The sequence below is a fragment of the Sycon ciliatum genome, chromosome 1, assembly GCF_964019385.1.
Source record: "Sycon ciliatum chromosome 1, ocSycCili1.1, whole genome shotgun sequence".
NCBI classification, from domain to species: Eukaryota; Metazoa; Porifera; class Calcarea; order Leucosolenida; family Sycettidae; genus Sycon; species Sycon ciliatum.
Window position 1 is genome coordinate 13,214,967 of NC_088643.1, and position 4,994 is coordinate 13,219,960.

Consider the following 4,994-nt stretch of genomic DNA (forward strand, 5'->3'; position numbering starts at 1 on the left):
TGAAGTGTTTGTCTCACTGTAATTACTCCAGATTATTGAATGGTGTATGATCTACTCGATATTTTCCACAATGGTTTTCCTGATTTGTGGGATCTCTTCTTTTGCTGTTTGCGTGTTTACAGGAAGTGACTGTCTGGTGTATCTGCACCAGATCCTGTGGACATGAAATCAGATGCAGAGGCAGGGTCGTCCAGTGATGCAACACTGCCGTTCTATGTGCAACGTCACCGCTAATTCCCCCGGCGAAAACACAAAAAGACAAACACGTCAAGAGACTACAGTATTGACCGTTCTGGTAATGAATCGTGACTGCTCGGACAGTCGATAATCGAAACACAGAGCACCAGCATGATGTTTTGATATTGGGAACCACACACCAGCTCAATTCTCAAGCCCAGAAATTGATGAATACAAAACACAGAGCGACGCAACAAGAGAGCATCCGGCAACCAAACCAACCTGGGTCTAATGCACTGAATAGTCCTGAAATACGCAGGCCACACAAAGCAGTGCAAGCACATACTGTTACAAGGTACATGCATTAAAGATACACGGGGTTATAGCTGCACACTCGTGCATATGCTCGCTCAGCCCAAGAACACGCATGATGATGGAAATAATCCGGGGGAAACACGCTAGCACCGAAGTAAGCATCAAGACGTAAATAGTCATCATCAAGCCCATAGCCCTAAGGCCGCCGGGGCGTCACAGAGCAAGTATGAACAAGCGAGCGCCATTAAAATCGATCGCGTGCAGCAGCGAGCAGGGACTGCACGTCAAGTGCAGTCCATGAAATAATATTATCAAGCCATGACATTCTGGGCCTGCGTCGGCCACGACCTCCAGCAACACAACCCTGAAGAACAGTCAATGACAAACAGCCGGAACGAACAATATGACCAAAAAATTGCAATTTCCTTTTACAAACAGAAACAATAAGTGGGACTTGTTTGTGAATACTATTTATTTCCTCTCTAACAGACACAATCGTCCGTAAATAGTGCAGCTCTGAAAAAGTAAAAAATACATTGACATGTACATTGGTGTGCCGAGTAGTATCATCCTTGATTACCCATCCAACCAAGACGTTATCAGGTCCCAGACGCCGAGATCGCACGCCGAATGTGAAGTGCATCTAGCCTTGAACCTGTTGCACAAGGCACACACATATGACAAACATGACATCCACTCCGATTATTTCCAGAGGCCAATCATAACAGAACACAGAAATGAAACCACGGGCTCAACAAAGTACATGTAAACGCAAAGGAAATTAGTTAAAATAATCCATGAAGTGCTATTTTAATTCCAGCGCTGACTGCAGTGTGGCGTCGTGGCCCGGTACCCGCTGAGCATAGACACAAACTCCATTTGACTGGGGCAAGACATTTTGGAATAAAGTCATAAAGTACAGCATTCCAATGACATGACGGACACCTCGTGCAAATGCGTGGTCTTTTCATCCGGCCAACTCGGCCACGCATGAGAGTGTGTGCATGTACGCGCGCGTGCACACACACCATGTATTCGGTGCGTATGGCGTACCTGTTGCGGAGATTATGAAGATGGAATCATTATCATGACGTTACATGTACATGTACAGTGTACAATGTATGTTTGAGTGTAAACTGTAAATTTTATTTTATTACACATTTCTTCGACACAACTTACTCCACATCTTCGCATTTCTCATAATCCATCCACCTACACTCCGTCTCAGTTGAGGAAAAACTCTCCCGGGTACAGGTATACACTAGTCACCACAGCCATGTGATGACATTGGGATGGGTCCCAAGCACGATTGCACTCTCCAGTTACAATATAATTTATTTTTCCAGATTATCTGTGAAGACAAAATGCAATGCATAGCGGCAATCGATGGATGAAGAGAGAGTTTGTAAATACACATATCTTTCCACTTGTTCAGGAGCTTACCTTTTGGAGTTCACATCGTTTACACGATCTCTTATGCTGTCTTGCACCTTGGCTTTGTTGACCATGGATACGCCATCCCAGAAGACATTCTACAGGAGCTACTAATGCAGAGCGTTTTTCACGCTCGATCTCGGCGATTTACCTCGTCACGCCAATAAAATCCTCCGTGACACTGGCTACAGTCACAAGAGACGTCTCAGTAAGGTAATGAGCACGACAACACCGTCGAGATCAAGGACAAAGAGAAAACAAAACACTCACTGAAAACAGCAAAGAAGAAACGAAGAAATGTACACGATTCCTATATGTTGCCACTGACAACTGGTTCGGTGGAGACGACGCTACTTTTGTTTGTCCCCAGTGGGATCGTTGCTATGCGTATCGAAGGAACTGTGACGTCATCACTTAACAGCCCCATACAGTACAGCAGCAGTGCATGCAGTACAATGCGGAGATATTTTGCTGTGATCATGTGACACACGTAACGGATCGAAGTCAAAAAAATTATGATTTTCAATCTGCGGACAGAACTTTTTCGTTCTTTGTGGACTTGCCGGAGGGCTCAAACTGACAAATCAGTGAGCTCCGCATAACGCAAACAAATTTTAAAATATTTATTACAAAATCTCAAAACTCGATGGAAACTGTTACTGACACCGACCAAGGCTAAGAGAGTGGCTGATTGCCAACCATGGCGATACATACATGTACATGTAGGAGAAAGGGGAGGGAAAAACGAAAGAGTAGCAAAATCAACAGCAACAACAACTCCGTAAAGAAAGAAAGAATAGAAAACAATCCTAAGCAGGGAGTTAGTTTCTACCGGTATATTAATCCCTGGTCCTAATAAGTACTACCAAGAGTATAATGTACATGTACATGTACATATAAGCCCCCATATACATTGTACTCTTGGTATTACTGGTATTTACATGTACAATGTAGTAGGAATTTAGATTCTTTTCCATCAATTTTGTTGTTCTCTTGTTGAATTCTTTGCTCTCCCTGCATTCATATCATCAGTGATTTGTGCGTTCAATATAACGCCTTTTAGTAGTAGGAGACTAGGGGTATGTTCGATTGGTAAGGATCGGGATCAGGATCCAGGTCTCAGATCCATCGGATCCTTCAGATTCAACTGAACACTTTATTTTGGACCTTGACTGTTGCCTTGTTGACATGGCGCTCACAAACCACCCAAAAGGGTGAACGTCGTACTCGTAAGAAAAGCCATGTCTGGGAGAGGTACGTATAGCCAGTCTGTACGGACCCCGAAAGCCGGTGACTCTGGTAGGCGGAAAGCGGAAAGTTCTCCCGATGATTTGAGGTCGAATGGAAAGTCTGCTGCTGGCATCTCCGGTATCCCTAGGTCTGTTGGTCCAACCAGTGCTATAGGTTCCACCTCTTCTGCCAAGGCAGCTGTGGCCCCAGATATACTCACTGATTTTAAGGTGTGTATGTCGGAACTTTTGGACGAGAGACTGGCAGTATTGATATGCAATGTTGACAATTTGAGCAAAGAGGTGAAGGATCTCAAGGCCAGAGTGAACGAGTTGGAGCGCGAAAAGACGGAACTGGCCGGATCCAGATTCGACCAATCGAAAGGGTGCGAATCCAGTGGATCCGGTGGATCGGGATCCCGATCCTACCAAACGAACATGCCCTAGGAGTGCACTGAGTCCGTAGATGTACATGTACATAATGTACATAATGTCTACGGGGTGGCAGAAAATAAGCAGATATCACAAACTGGCATGCTAATTATGATGATAAAAATTCCAGTCAGTATCGCCTATAGCGTTGGTCTTTGATTTTGAGCATTTTATCACTATAAGCGATATAATTACTATGACCTATACTGCATGTACTGTATATTATTATGAGTGGGGTATCAAAATACTCAGCGCGCTGTGCACATACTGCATAGTTGGTTGCAGCGTACGTCCTGTGTACTCCTACTTTGAGAAATGCACCCTACCATGCCTATGCAACCAAGGCTTCTGACACACATCGCTAGCATATCATCACAATGGAGGTATTTTGGACAACTACAGTCAACTTCGCTAATAACGATTGCGGATATAACGACAATTAGCGAATAACGACAGAATTTCCATGCCCAGAGCAAAGTCCCATCCCACTGGAATATATTTTTTATTTATTCCCGTAGCTATGCAGAAGACGTTACTTCAGTAACGTCTGGCGCTAGCCAGGGTCCACACAGCTTTAATTTGGTGTTTGTTTGTTTGTTTGTGTGTTTGTGTCACGCCTGGCGCTATCCCGTATCTGTCCCGTACCGTACCGTACCATCAAACACAGCTGGCCACATACAGGTTGGTTGGTTGGTTTTTTTATTATTTCAGTTCGTTGCCTCAACAGTACAAAGTACAAATATCAAGAGGGACGAACGAAAAGAGAAAATAAAACAGAGCAAAGAGGAAGATGCAACTGAAAGGAAAGGAAAACGGAGAGAAATGGAGAAGGAATGTGGACTGGGGGGGGGGGGGAGGGGGGGGGGCGAATTCATGAACCATTACTAGAGAGAAACGGAGAAGGAATGTGGACTGGGCGGATTCATGAACCATTACTAGAGCAGGGCAATGCATGAACAGAAGGGGCAAGTCCGTCGATATTCATGTTTAAAAAATTCCAAGCCTTATTTTATTGGTGAAATACATTTTCAAAACAGCTGGCCACAATATTCAAAAAGGGCTTTCAAACGCAAGATCATAACGTGAAGCATCTTGGAAGAATGAGTATGAATGCGAAGTGTATGGGGAAATACATGTGGGGCGATAGTGCGGGTTCGAATCCCAGGTAATGCCTTAAAAAAAAGGAGAATTGAAAAATTTATAACATCCCTTTTCTTTTTTTGCCGTCATCAAGGCGGTAGACGGTGTCGTATTACCCTCGACCGTGCCTGTCCCGTACCTGTCCCGTACCTGTCCCGTACATGGCCCGTACCTGGCCCGTACCTGTCCCGTACCTGTCCCGTACCGTACCGTACATTCAAAGACGGCTGGCCACAATGCATATTCAAATAGGGCTTTCAAATACAA

General features: G+C 44.5%; 1 long non-coding RNA gene across 1 annotated transcript; it reads right to left on the reverse strand.

The window, feature by feature from the left end:
- Positions 1–283: 283 nt before the first annotated feature.
- LOC135806861 (uncharacterized) lies at positions 284–2,322 on the reverse strand. The gene is made up of 3 exons (XR_010551315.1): positions 1,936–2,322; positions 1,672–1,843; positions 284–1,147 (listed from the first exon to the last, which is right to left on the reverse strand). It is a non-coding gene; the product is annotated as an uncharacterized LOC135806861 (long non-coding RNA).
- Between the last annotated feature and the right edge of the window lie 2,672 nt (positions 2,323–4,994).